Below are 15,500 nucleotides of genomic sequence, written 5' to 3'. Positions count from 1 at the left end.
CTCTCTGAATTTCAATGTTCTCATCTGTAAAATGAGAATTAATTTATCTACTTCAGAGAGTTGCTGGGAGGAGTAAATGAGTGAATAGGCAGGGATTCCTTTAGTATCCTTCTCTTTCTTCTTGGGTGTTAGTTCTCTGCCAGCTCTGTCAAAACACTCCAAGAGTACGTTATATTCCCTGACATCTCCCTTCTGCCACTCCAGACAGAGGGCTCTGCCATTGTATTGTATTGATAGGGCATCTGCTATTGGATTGTACAAATCCAATAAAATTTTAATAATTACTTAAATATTTTATGCCAGAAGTGTTTCTCTATTTTTACTATAAGGAATTGCCCTACTCCAGTTGGACTGAATTCAACAAGTAGTTATTGAAGACCTGCTAGGTATAAGGCATCGAGCTCAAGCTCAATGAGGATAACACAGTGCTTGCGCTCTAGAAACATACGAGAGGGGATTGCTACTCAGCATGGACATAAACCCTGATAATATGTGAAGGGACAAAGAGGTGCCTCAGGGGATGTGCAGCTGGTGTTTGAGGGGTTCATAGCAAAGCAGATGCAGGAAAGAATATCTTCATGCAACCCTTCGACACAGGCTGACCTTGGAAAGTTTTCCATCTGCTGTGAACACACAGAGAGTGAAGACTCCTGGAGACTTTAGAAAACACTTCATCCAAAGTGGGGCTCTGCAAGTTGGCAGAATCTCTCCCACCTCTCCCTTCATTGTTAGCACTCAGCAAACATATGGCAAACCTGCCTGAGAATGTTCAAACACTTTAATACAATGCTGTAGACTTTTATCCTCTCACGGAGTCAAAAGAAGTTTGCCTTCAGTTGAATTCGGTGGGGGGGGGGGGGGGGGGGGGGTGGGGGGAAGTAAATCTATATAGCTCCATAAACAGTACAGCACAAAGTCTGTTGCAATTCTGTGTAATTTTCTGTAATCATGTATACTTAAGTGAAATTTACATTATCATTTCGGCTGCACTATGGAAATGATTCTTTTAGCCTACAGCTATTAGAACCACCCGGGTGCCAGGACCAAGTTGTCAGCACCAGGGGAAGTAATTTCGTCGGGTTTCTCTTTACACTGACACACGGCTCCTATTAGTGCTTTTGCCTCTTATTTTGTTTTTTTTCCCCCAACTCATGCAGTTTGCCTCTTTGGGTGGAAATGAAAACAATTTCAAGAATGAAAAGTTTCAGTTTGTAGCTAAAAATAGCCCCAATCATCAGTAGGGGAGGCAATTCCTCAGCTACTTGCAACAAAGATGACCTCTTTGTCAGGCTTGGTCTCCAGCAGGAGGTGTCTACTCTTGAGCTCCTTTTACATGGGCTCAAAAATAAACAGCCTGCTCCTCTGGCTGGCCTCCCTCCTTGAATGGAGGCAGGGAACGTTCTGTACAAAGAAATATTTTCCCATCAAGCTAGGGGATCCTAACCCAGTCAAGGAGTCAACTGAAGCATCTGATATTGTTATACATCTGTAGCTTTTAATAACAGGTGCCCCAGTGAACCAATTATCTTTCAACCTTGAAGATTCACCACATTGAGTGTCTTCATATTACAAAGGCAAGACTGTGCATTAAATTATTTTCTAAAAAATAAAATCAAAGTCTTTTTTTTTTTCACATAAGCCTCTACCTTGAATATACATCACTCCCAAGGTCACAGGAATACATTATCATATTATAAGACACCAAGTAAGCAAAAACGTGGAAAGTAAATGCCAAGTCCAGGAAAAGTCTTACTTAAAATTCTCTCCTATCTTTAAGGCTGACAGTAAAACATACACAGCTGAACCAGCACTCTGAAAAATTGAAACCACATGGTGTCCTTACCCCAGGTACCACTAGTGTATGAGAAGGAAACATGCCAAATTTGCTTTTACAAATAGAGAAATTGAGGCAAAACACCATAAGGAACTATGGAAAAGTTAGAGTTATGATCCAGGGATCTGTCTTCTTAATATCTTCAAGCTGGTAGCTTAATCGACTTCCCCAGAATAGAGACAAAGTGCACAGAATTTTAAGTCATGTATTCAGATGTGTAAGATCTTAACTTTATTTATTTTTTATTCAGATGTGTAAGATCTTAACTTTATTTATTTTTTTTTTGCAAAGCAATATGATATGTACTTTGAATCCTCATTGTGCCCAGTGTTAAGAAATGTAATCTTGATCAATTTCAGGTAAATCCGGCAAGATACAATTTATTGGTGGTAAATTCACATTTTCCCCATAACTCCCTTCTCCCCAGAATGGCACCCAAGTTCCTGGGGTACTCCAGTTTGTGTCGATGGAGTTTGGGTGGGGCAAAGAAAGGCATCCATCATCAGATGATATACTCATTATCGAATCTATTGTACATTATTGTACATTACTGCCTCCTCGCTATTATTCTTCCTCCATTTTTGCATCCACTGAGATGCCTAATATCCCATCTGTCGAGATCTCGTATTCCTTTATCCTGACCACAATGACAATGAGACCCTCCAAGTCTTCCCATCTCAGCATCACATCTGACCATTTACTATGGTCAAATATATAAGCATCCTTGGGGGAGTATCTGGGACTCTGAGAGGATGCCTCTCTGTCTCCCTTTGACACACGACTCAGATGTTTCACTTTCTCTCTCCCATGCCATGATGACGCTTACTCACCCCCATTCCTGGAGGTTACTTTGTGAAGCGGGGACGACATAACAGGAAGAAAGTCTGGTTGAAAGACATGCAGAAGGACCTTAATATCTTTCTTCTAGTTCAGCTCTTCTTCCTGTTGCCAAAACTTTAGGATCTTACTCTAATCTGCCAAACTGGCAAAAGAAATGAGGAGAGTTTGTTCTGCTCAAACACATATTCTTAGATATCTTAATTAATACTTCATAATATTGTCTTATCTCAGTAAAATGGGTTTAAGATAATGAAATTAAGGGGTGCCTGGGTGGCTCAGTCGTTAAGTGTTTGCCTTTGGCTCAGGTCATGATCCCAGGGTCCTGGGATCAAGCCCTGCATCAGGCTCCCTGCTCGGTGGGAAGCCTGCTTCTCCCTCTCCCACTTGCCCTGCTTGTGCTCCCTCTCTCACTGTGTCTCTCTCTGTCAAATAAATAAATAAAATCTTTTAAAAAAAAGATAATGAAATTAAAACCAAATACTTACTATTCTCTTTTTTCTCAACTAATGTCATAAAAGTATAGAAAAGTATGGAGACCAGATAAGAACACTGGACTGGAGATGATTAATTTAAGAGTTTTGGATAGCATTTTTATTTGAAAGACACCCTCTGTACTATCTTAGTTTTTTTGTTTTTGTTTTGTTTTTACCTTTCTTTCCTTCTTTCCTTCCTTCCTGTTCTTCTGGAACAAACACTATTACAAATAGGCATTATATTTGTACAGTGACTGATCTAGGTGCCACATGAAAAACTTATCAATTATTCTAATCCTATTATGACCTCTTAAGAAAAGATACAAAGATCCTCTGTGCCACCTCATATAACCCTTGGTCCTATGCCTCCTTATCCCATTACTTATTTGAAGTGTGCTTACATTCTTTTTCAATATATTTTAAGATGCTTGAGGATAAAGATCATGTTTTCTAGAATGAAGACCATTTTCAAAGCACTCTAATTCAAAGCTAGGAATATTGTCTATAGGTCAAAAATGATGAAAGAAAATAATAATGCATCATGAAAACAACGTGAGCAGAGAGATATAATTCAGTCCCCCTCTTCTACAACTTACTGACTGGACAAATTGTAAGAAACCAAACTGAACATTATGAGAATCAAATAAGATGATAGTTTCTGGTAAGCCTTCTAAGCAATAAATTGAATGAATGAAGAGCTTTCCATAATGGGATGTAAACAGTGGCAAAAAAAATGTGTCGGGTGAGAAATAAGGAGAAATGTGAAATGGAACAGCCAGAATCTGCAGAGGCCAGAGGCAAGTGATATTTCCACAGCATATTATGGAAATGGCAGGTGATTTCATATAACTGGAAGTGAAAGGACAAAAGTGACAGAGGAGACGTCTGCTTCTGACCAGAATGGACTAACAGAGACCATATTTATCCTCCTGCCTGAAAAAAAATACTGGGCTAAATATACGAAACAATATTTTCAAAACATTATGTGGGCATCAGGTAATGAAGGACTGTGATCCCAAAGAATTGGGAAATGAATCCGTAGTATTTTTTCCTGAGCTTCATGCCTTTAATGAGTTTATATGCCTCAGAGCAGGCAAAAGACCATGAGCAGAGTCCAGCACATCCTCTGAGACGAGGACACATTGCTGAGAGTCTGAAGGAACCAAGATGGCTAGAGATGGAGTACTGGAAAGGTAAGTGTTACGTTGCAGAATTCAAAAGGTCTGTAAAGGGTCCTGCTTATGTGTTCTGCAGTGTACTGATCACCACATTTATGCAAGAAAATAACTCCAGGACAGGGAAAGAATTACCCAGAAAGGATTAAAGGGACTAGTACCTGGCACTCATTTAGGCTCAGGAATACTGCTTGTTTCCACAAGACAGACAGAAAAATCTCATAATTTGTAGGGCATTAGTTAGAGTACTCAGAAGGGTCTTGCCTCAAGAGTGAAGAATAATTTGACATAAACTAAGCAGCACTCTGGTCCCACCTAACAATTCTTAAAAGCAAAACCAAGAGGATCAAATGGTTTCCAAGTAACATAGCTGCATCACACAACAAAGCTCAAGAACAAAGGTAAAATTCAACATGTCTGGCATCCAATCAAAAATTATTCCCATGCAGAATTCCAAACAATTTATGTAGATACTTCACCCTCAAGGAATGGGAAAGCACAGCTTTCTTTCGACTTAAACATGGGTTGTGACTTCCTTTAAAAAAGTACATTATGGAAAGGAGGGAGAAAGACAACTTCACAGCACAGAGATCTGACACATGCTACCTCAGCCAGATGATCAAGGTTGACATTAACAGTGCTAAGTCAGGTTGATAATATGTGTCCTTGACACGATGTAATGAGAATGGCAGTTCTCCCCTCAAAGAGACATAATCCCAGCCTAACTGTGATTTAAAAAAACAAAACAAATCAAAACAAAACAAAAAAAAAAACAGGCAAATAACTGAAGGCCTTTCTACAAAATACCTTACCAATACTCCTCAACACTATCAAGGTCACTGGAAATAGGGAAAGTCAGAAATTATCATAGCCGCAGCAGCTCTTTCTGCCCACAGGTCCTGTCCCAGTGCTATTGCACCAAAAAAAAAAAAAAAAAAAAAAGAAAGAAAGAAAAAGAAATTATCACAGCCAAGAGAAGCCTAAGAACACATGAGTGATAAATGTAATCCTGGATGGGATCCTGGGACAGAAAAAGACATTCAGTAAAAAAAAAAAAAGAAAAGAAAAGAAAGGAAAATATGGTGGCACCTGGGTAGCTCAGTCAGTTAAGGGTCTGCCTCTTGATTTTGGCTCTGGTCCTCCGGTCATGAGGGTCATGAGGGTCATGAGAACGCTATGCTCTGTGTTCAGTGGGGAGTCTATTTGAGTTTCTTTTCTTCTGTCCCTTCTGCCCCAAAAAGATGGATTTAGTTAATAATAATGTATCAATATTGGCCATCTATTATCATAAATGGGCCAAACTTACATAAGATGTTATTAGTGGGGTAAATTTGGCATGGAGTATATGGGGACTCTGCATTATCTTCGCATTTTTTCTGTAAACCTACAACTGTCCCAAAATGGAAAGTTTATTTAAAATAGAATACAGCTCAGGGGCACCTGGGTGGCTCAGTGGGTTAAAGCCTCTGCCTTCAGCTCGGGTCATGATCCCGGGGTCCTGGGATCGAGCCCTGCATTGGGCTCTCTGCTCAGCAGGGAGCCTGCTTCCCTCTCTCTCTCTGCCTGCCTCTCTGCCTACTTGTGATCTCTGTCTGTCAAATAAATAAATAAAATCTTTAATAAAATAAAATAGGATACAGCTCAAAAACAAACAAACAAAAAATTACCAGGCATCCAAAAAAGCAGGGAAACATGACCCTCAACCTCAATAAGGAGAAAAATAAACCAGTTAGAGCTGCTGCCGATGTTATAAGTAATAGGAAAGGACATTAAAATGATTACAATGGAATTCTGTATGTTTAAAAAATAGAGACATAAAGTAAAAAAAAAGAAAGAAAGAAAAGAAAAGAAAAGAAAAAGGTCCTCAAATTTCCATAGTTGAAAACTATAATATCTGAGATGAAAAATACACTGAATAGGATTAAGGGCAGATTAGATGCTACTCCCCCCCCCCCCCAAAAATCACTTGACTTGAAGAAATAGCAATAGAAATAGAAACTATACTGAAAGGAACATAGAGAAAAAAATAATTAAAAAAAAATGAAACAAAGTATCCGTGAGCTGTGAGATAACTTCAACTAACTTAAAATACATGTAATTGGAGTTTCCATGGAAGGGGGGGAATATTTGAAAAAATAATGACTCAATTTTTTCTAAAATTGATGGGAAATAGAATCCCGTAGATTTAAAAAGCTCAACAAGGGCCAAGCACAAAAGTCGACAGAAAACTACACTACGGGACACTGTGAGCAAACTGCTAAAATCCAATGATAAAATCTTAAAAATAGCCAGAGAGAAAAGATACATTATGTAATGGAAAAAACAAAGATAAGGATGACAGAAAATTTCTCGTCAGAGGCAATATAAGCAAGAAGACAGTGAGCAACATCTTAAAAATACTGACAGAAAAAAATATATACTGACAGAAAAAAAAAACCAAAACACTATCAACCTAGAACTCTATACTCATGAATGTCTCTCTGAAATAAACACACAGTACTTCTTTAGAGAACAAAAGCTGAGAGCATTTATTACATGTAATACTCTGTATTACAGAGACGTTAAAAGAAATTCTTCTGACAGAAGAAATAGGATACCAGATTTGGACCTATATATGGTTAAAATGAGTATGAATATTTTAAACACATTTTTCTATTTTTAGTCATCTTAATGGATAATTTCACTAAGAGTGATATAGGAGAAAGGGTTGATATTCAGGTCAACGAAACAGAAGAAACTCCAGGCATATTGTCTGCAAGCTGGAGACCCAGGAAAGCCTTTATTTGATCAATGATGTTGAACATCTTCTCATGTGCTTTTAACTATCTTGTATTTTCTTTGGTGAAGCATCTACTCTTATTTTTGCCTGTATTTTTATTGGGTGATCATTTTCTTAATGTTGATGTTGAAAGTTCTTTATATATTCTGGATACAAATCCTTTATCAGATATGTATTTTGCACACATTCTCTTCCAGTCTGTTGCTCATCTTTTCAGTCTTAACTTGAAGGTACAGCAATAGATACAGAAAATATTTGTCTATTCAGTGTCTTTCAAAGAGCAGTCATTCTTAATTTTGATGAAGAACAATTCAAAATAAAAACAAAAAACAGATAAGTCAGTTAATTTAGTCCTTGTTGTCTTGACTAGGATAGGTAGTCTGTCTTGACTAGGATAGGTAGTCTTTTCTGCCTTTTTTTAAGTTCCATACATCTGCCCTAGTTGGAACTTGAGAAATTAATCCAACTTCTTTATATTGCAAGTGAGAAAAACAGAAGCCCATTTCTTTTCAACAAGCATTTACTGGACACCTTTTAAAGACTTGAGATACATATGAGTATGTACTGGAAATTTATAGTATTCTCTCTGGTGTGGGATCTGAGCGACCTAGCAAATTGATAGACAATTCTGATATAGCCTTTATAGATCCAGAGAAGGTACAGGTCCATGATCCAAAGTTCAGATGAAATTAAGAGAAAGAAGCAGGAATGAGAGATAGAAATAATTGCTTTTAACCAGAAGAACCAGAAGAACTTTAACCAGAAGAACTTCTGCACACCAGAAGCTGTGACACTTCACCCATTACAGGGAACACAAGACACCAGCAGACCTCCACACACAGGAGCAGAATCTGTGGCATTAACTGAGCTCATTCTGAAAGAAAGCAGACTCAAAGGTACCCTCTCAGGAGGCAGCAAGCTAAACACAGAAGAGACTGAGCCAGGTGCTTTCCTTTCCTTCTCCCAAACTCAGAAAATCTGGGGCAGAGGGAGGTCACTAGAGTTCCTGAAGCAGAGGTGTCTTCTACAGAACCGTGGGAGGAGTGGAAGATAAGTGTTCTCCCAAACACGCATCATTTTGCATATTTATTGGACGTCTCTCAAACTCCAAACTTCTTGTCAAACCCACGTAAGTTCCACGACTTCTACTATTATCCTACTACTCACATATGTGAGACCACATGTAGGAATGCAACCAGCCTCCTTGTGTAACTAAGAAAAGGTAATTAAGAAAAAATAAAGAAAAGCATAGAATATAACCATCTTATTACAGAATATGTGTCCTTTTTAAAAACTAATATTTTCTCAAAACTTATAACAGTGCCTGGCATATAGTAAGTGTTCAATAAATATCTGTAAGAGGAATGTGGAAATAATTAGCTTCAACTCATAGGCTAATGGTCTAACTCTAGATTGGTGCCAAAAATTTCCAAAAAAAAAAAGTGCAAAATAATTCAAGTAATAGACATTCAAAAATATTGACTTGTACTATAAGATCAAGACTAGGTGGAGAGCACAGATTCTAGGCCCCAGGCTTAAATTCTGGTGCTTTCTTGCACAGGTTGCTATGACCCTCTGAGCCTAAGTCCTCTATTCTATAAATTAGGAACAATAATATTATGCATTCCAAAGTGATTTTCTGAAAGTAAGTGAAATAATCCATTACAAGGGCCTAACCTAATGTCTAACACATAGTTACTCAATCAATATTAGCTGAAGTAATGGAACGATGGTATTAACCAGTCAAGTAAGACAATAGAGATCTCTTGATTTCTGATCAACAAAATAGAATAATTGTGACTCCATTGTCTCCATCACAGTTTCCAAGAAGATCAAATGAAAGAGCTTCAGGAAAGAACTATGTGGATATAAGATCTCCCCAGTAGACCATATTTTTTCAGGTTCAGGCTCTTCATTAACCGATGACCCTAATAAAGACGTAGGAAACCAGGGATCTTTGGGTGAGATCAGTGTTTCATAGGTTAAGAAGCTTTCCTGAGCCCATCTGCAAAGCTGCTGACAATCTTTTTATTGCTGAGGGTTGTGCCTCTTAACTAGGCTGTCATCATTTCTTTTCTCAAACTGGGTGTGGGTGGGGGGAGCGTGGGGAGCCACCGCTGAGAGGCAGCCTCTCTGGGTGGTCTGTCTGCTGCTGCTCAGGCTGATGCTGCTGTCACTTCTTAAGTCATCACCTCTTTGGCTTTTTTATGACTTTGAATTCCCTTGCATTCATTGACCTCTCGTGCAGAGTATACAGTTGTTAAACTCTTATTAGCTGCAAATATTGGTAGTCAAATGATTTTAAGGGAAGAAAACCTATCTACAAAGCACAACTTCCCTGATTTAGCATATATATACATATAGATATAAATACATAAATATATGTTATATGCTATACATATAGAATAATATATATAACATATGTATGTATATATATTAAGAGCAAAACATTTTATAGATGTGTGAAAAGGAAGAAGAGTATTATTTCAGTACTATGAATTGCTTGATAAACTTCGCACTCTTAAAACAACTCTGTGACTTACTGGCATAATTTAGGATTCTGACACTGAAAATGGCAACATACCCGTAATTCCTCTCAGTGTGGATCATCCCAATCTGAACTCTTTTATTTACTTATATAGTTAACCCATCTCTGTTTATGGCAATTCTCCTGCCCATAGCCACACCACATTCTAAGCTGTAAATAATAGTACTAGGTAGAAAGTAAGATGCATTAACAGAGGTTTTAAATACAATAGGTATCATCAGTTGCATGTGGCTGAAATTTTCTGTCTTAATTAAGGCTTTCCTGGTTGGCAGTTTCCAAAACTCACATCACGTTATTTGAAGAGACAAATACTCACAGATTAGGGTGACAATCAATCCCAATTTGTCTGGAATTTAGGGATTTCCCAGAATTCATGGCTTTTGTGCTAAAATTGGGATAGGTACTGGTAAATTGAGATGGTTGGTCACTGTAGCACAGGTGTTGCTACAATGAAATATATTGGAAAGATGTTTGGGTACCTATGGAATTCAAGGACAGGAAACAGATTGGCTCCTTAAGAATCTAGAATAAGAAGCTGGATATCCGTTGGGTGCCTGGGCGTCTGTTTTTGGCTCTGGTCATGATCTCAAGGTCCTGGGAGCAAGCCCTGTATGGGGCTCCCTGCTCAGCAGGGAACCTTCTTCCCCCTCTCTCTCGCTGCCTGCCTCTCTGCCTCTTGTGATCTCTGTCTGTCAAATAAATAAATAAAATCTTAAAAAAAAAAAAAAGAAAGAAACTGGATATCCATCTGCAGGCACACAGCTGTTTTTTCTTTCTCTACTTTGTAAACTCTAGTTCTCTCTGAATGTATGTTGTACGCTCCCTCTCATTTTTCCATTCTATCTTACTCTTTTACCTTAATAAAAAGATGCAAGAATATAACTTACTGGAATTCAGGGGCCTATATCCCTATAGCATATAATCTTCAAGGATCAAGCAACAATATGTTCTAATGTCTTTCCAGGAATGTTGTTTAGCCAATAACTAGAATCCCAAAAGTGCTCATATTGTCTCAGAATGCATGGGTTACAATCTAAAATTCTACCTCAATGATCATATTGTTTATCGATCATAGGGTTTGAGGAAATGCTGCAGAATACTATGGTAGTAACTTCTTCCAGCCCAGTGAATTCTGAGGAGCCCTTAAATGGAAATACTTCTGTCTTCTGACAGCATATTTTAATCCTTTGTTATAGTTCTCTTGAATGTTTTAAACATTAGACTCCACTCAGCCTAGAACAATTACTTGATTAATTGAGACACTTATTCAAAAACATTGGCCTCCAATCTCCTAACAGTTGGACTAAACCTGTGATTATTTCAATGACAGATGTCTCAGGAATTTGTTTGCATATCTGGAATTCTCACTATGAGAGGATTCTCTAAATGGTTGGTTGAGTTTAATTGAAACGTAGCTTGTTCAATGTTAGTTTACAAGTCACCCTAAAAATTGTGAACAGAATGAACCAATCAATGTATTAGCTAACTGCTTGCTAGCCACTGCTCTAAGACAATTAATTAATTCATACTTCAATTTTCAATAATGAGCTATTAGTAGAACCATAAAAATACATTTAAAAAATTAACATAATTGTTCATGGTTCTCTGCTATTGTCTTATAAAATAAATAAATTCTAATCAGTGACTTCTAAGTGAATTTTACTCCTTGATTGAATAAAATTATTCAGTTTTCCCTAAAAGTTTAATAGCACCTAAATAGAGTGATTCTACCTGAAGGAATCTGGAATGTTTTACTATGATTTTTTTTTTAAGACTTTATTTGTTTATTTGACAGACAGAGATCACAAGTAGGCAGAGAGGCAGGAGAGAGAAAGGAAGGGAAGCAACCTCCCCGCTGAGCAGAGAGCCCAAAGCTGGGCTTGATCCTAGGACCCTGGGATCATGACCTGAGCCAAAGGCAGAGGCTTTAACCCACTGAGCACTCAGGTGCCCCACTACCTATGATATTTTTATCAAGGCTTATTTATCTTAAGATGTGCCCCTCATTGATTTGAGTACAAACCTCTTTTCCATTGCTTATATCTTAACACATTATATCTTAGAAATTTCTTAGACATTAACATATAATATCTTAGAAATTTCTTCTTGTAGCTTTTTAAAGATTTTTATTTATTATTTATTTGACAGAGAGAGATCACAAGTAGACGGAGAGGCAGGCAGAGAGAGAGAGAGGGAAGCAGGCTCCCTGCGGAGCAGAGAGCCCGACGCGGGACTCGATCCCAGGACCCTGAGATCATGACCTGAGCCGAAGGCAGCGGCTTAACCCACTGAGCCACCCAGGCGCCCCTCTTCTTGTAGCTTTAAGTCCATTCACATACATAGATTATTATGGCATTATTCGTCTAATATAGTGCTTATTTTTACTAAATGCTCCTTTTATATTACATTAGTACCCATAAATAGTTTAAAAAGTCAGTGATGGCCAATGTGGTAACAAACATAAAGTAGTCTCCCATCCCACTCCTCATCACCCCCCAAAAATAACTTCAACTCTTTTAGCTGTTTCCTTGCACTTATATGCTTAAGACTGTATAACAGGATCATACTACTCTTTCTTTATTTTTTAAAATTATTTTTATTAACCTATAATGTATTATTTACCCTAGGGTACAGGTCTGTGAATCATCAGGCTTACACATTTCACAGCATTCACCATAGAACATACCCTCCCCAATGTCCATAACCCAACAACCATATCCCTACCTCCTCTACTCCCCAGCAACCATTAGTTTGTTTTGTGAGATTAAGAATCTCTTATGGTTTGTCTCCCTCAGTTTTACATGTTATACTTTGAATCCTATTAAGGAATATATGGATTTAGAAGTTTTAAATCTTGCTTTCTACCTCATTCTCAATGCAAATATCCTCCTCCGTCCCATCTATTCAATGAAGCTATGATTTGTGGTTAAATCAATATGTCAGATAGTCTTACATGATTTACACGTAAATATTATTCAGAGATGAACAATGTGAAATGATTTGATTATCTTTGTTTCTCACATAAACATTCTTCCCTAGAGTTAGTAGTTGCCTAGGATTGCATTTCTTTATTTGCTTTTTTAGCTTCTTCTACCTAACTATGTTGGGTTGCTCTGTTAACTTGAGGAATCTGTATGGTTTCCTGGTAGAGATGGCCAAAAGAGAAACTTGTACAGTTTTAAAAGTAGGACTAGTCTCCAAAGGTCTTTTTTATGCCCAGAACTGTGACAGACAAACATAGGATCCAGCAGGTACGGGGTTGCTCTCTTCTGGGTCCTGTCCTGTTCTTCCTCTTCCAGTAGTGACTTTGGGTCTACCATTAGATGTGGTATTGACACAGAAGTAAGAACTTTCCATAGATCTCTCCATGAGCTCCCCTTTGAAGGACCCATTTTGGTGGTTAGATGTACTTGGCTTCTCAGATTTTCCTACATGCTTCAACTTATCCACTTGTACCAGGGCTTTATGAGGGCTGCTTAGTGGCTTACTTCTCTAATTCTTCTATTCCCCCTTCTGGACTTTACACTCCCAGCTTGTCCTACATTATGTATGGCTAAATTCCAACAATTATCCCTAAATACTCTTATAGTGATTGTGCTTCTCTGTCTGAAATTTAACAGAAACTCTATCATGAATATTTCCCCAGACTCTTAAAAGAATTATAAATCTCCTCTCAAAATATCCATTTGCATTAGATAATTTATTATTTCAACTTCTTTTTTTTTCCCCGTAGAGATTCCCTTTTGGATTTTTCTGTCCTGATTTGATGCATACTGGCTGCTCTTAGAGTCTGATGCACATATGTTATCTGGGGTACCCTTCACTTTTATCCTGAGAAGTCCCTTCATGTATCACCAGTAGTGAGGTTTCCTGTTGTCCAGATTCCATAAATTCCCCTCTTTTGATTTGGACCCTTGTTTTGGTGAAGTAATACCTACAGTAGCTTCCTAAGTTCCATGAAGATAAAAATATCCTTATACCTGTATCAATTGTCCATTTCAAAAATAAGACTTCATATTTTCATCTCTTTGCCTTTTTTTCCTATTTTCTTAATGGAATCTCCTCAAGTGTATCTTCCAAACTTCTAAAAAATTTTTTTCAGTTTTTGTGCTTTTAATTTCCAAGAGTTCTTCCTCCATATATGTTTGTCTTGTATGATGTCTTGCTCCTATGTTTTGGATGTAGTAACTACTCTTTCCTCTATGAGGAATGAAATTAAATTTGAAAGACTAGTGTGCTTCATGAATTTTCTTATATTAGTTTCTTTTGGTTTCTGTCATGTTAGTATAGGGCACCCCATCCAGAGGTTCAGTAGATGCTCTGGGCATATGGAGAAGGCATGTCTATATAGACATGGTATATAGACTCAACAGAGACTGTAGGACTACAGCTATATATAAAGGAGTTCTCTATGATGACTGGACAGGGACAGCAAATAGTGATTTTGATTTTGTTTCTTTAGACGGTTTATTTCTTTTGCTTTGCTTAGTTTTTGGAGTCTTATACATAGATTTGAGAAATCAGGTTTATACACCGAGTAACTTCATTTATTTAAGGAAATATTCCTTCACTTTCTTATTGATGGTGAATCTGAAAATGGTCTTAGGTGGTTATATGAAATGTATCTTTTCATACAGTCTCTAAATGCCTTTCAAGCATTTCATATACTAATCAATAAAAAAGCCATATTTCATGTGTATGTTTCACTCAAGATAAAAGAGATAATTTGGCATGTTGTTGGGAAGAAATTAATTGAAATATAAGGAACATAGAAACTAACACTAAATGAAAAAGAAAAGATATGAATGAAAATGCTTACCTTGACTGAGAACACAAACAAAATAGTACAAAATTTTCCAAAGTAAAAATGGTGTCGTCTCATTAAATAATTCCATTACACAATATAATGTTGCCAAAATAGTCTCAGAATCCATCTTTCTGAAAACTAGGCTATTTTATAAACAGAATTTGGTGTTCCAACCTAGGAATTATGACAGAATTTCTTTGTATATTTAATTCTTATCTTGAACACTAAAGAGCTAACTCTTTGCTTTTGGTTGGAATTCAAATCTTTAAGTCACCTCTAAGAGAAAAATTTCATGAAATTCAGTATTTGTAAAAAATTCCATTAAAAATGCCCTTTGTGGGTTTAGCTTAAAATTATGCAAGAGTGGAAATACCTAGTGAATAATAATTTATTTTCTTTTTAAAAAGTACTATTAGCACTGCTTGAAATATTTACATATAATATTTTATATTTTCCAAATGTTTCAGGTATCCTTGTTATTTTCTTAATTTAGTAAGTAGTTAATGGACACTGTGTGCCAGACAAAGTCCTAGGCTTTGGGGTTAGAAAATAAGCAAAATACAATCTCCTCTTTGTTCCTTATACTTTGATAAAAGAGACATTCAAGTTTATAGTTACCACATTTTGTTATACTACAGGGTGATACATACTAAAATATAGACTGAGTGACGGTGCTTAGATTACAGGGGTGGGTAAACATCAAGTCTTAGGGACAGAATGTCAAAAGGTTGATCAGAGAATTGAAATCAAAGGAAGTGAAAAAATGTAAAGGATGATAGGAGGAGGGTTAGGAAAGCTGTCCTAACTATGGGAAGTAGCCTTATAGAGCTCCAGTGGTGAGAGGACCTAAAGCGGTTCTTAGCAAAAGGTGGATGGTGAGTAGGGGAAGACGTGTTTTTGAAGATAAGTTAAAGACACAACATTAAGCCTCTTATAAGCCATATGAAGGATTTGGGTCTTTGAGTAGAGAAATAACTTGATGAGATTTGGCCTTTAGAAAGATTGCTCTGCTCAATAAGAAATTTAGAGGCAGAATTGAAGGTG

This window comes from Enhydra lutris, unplaced genomic scaffold (genome assembly GCF_002288905.1).
Source record: "Enhydra lutris kenyoni isolate GAN:26980312 unplaced genomic scaffold, ASM228890v2 scaffoldscaffold72, whole genome shotgun sequence".
In the NCBI taxonomy this organism is placed as follows: domain Eukaryota; kingdom Metazoa; phylum Chordata; class Mammalia; order Carnivora; family Mustelidae; genus Enhydra; species Enhydra lutris.
The sequence above is the reverse complement of the archived record's forward strand: the minus strand, read 5'-3'. Positions refer to the sequence as shown.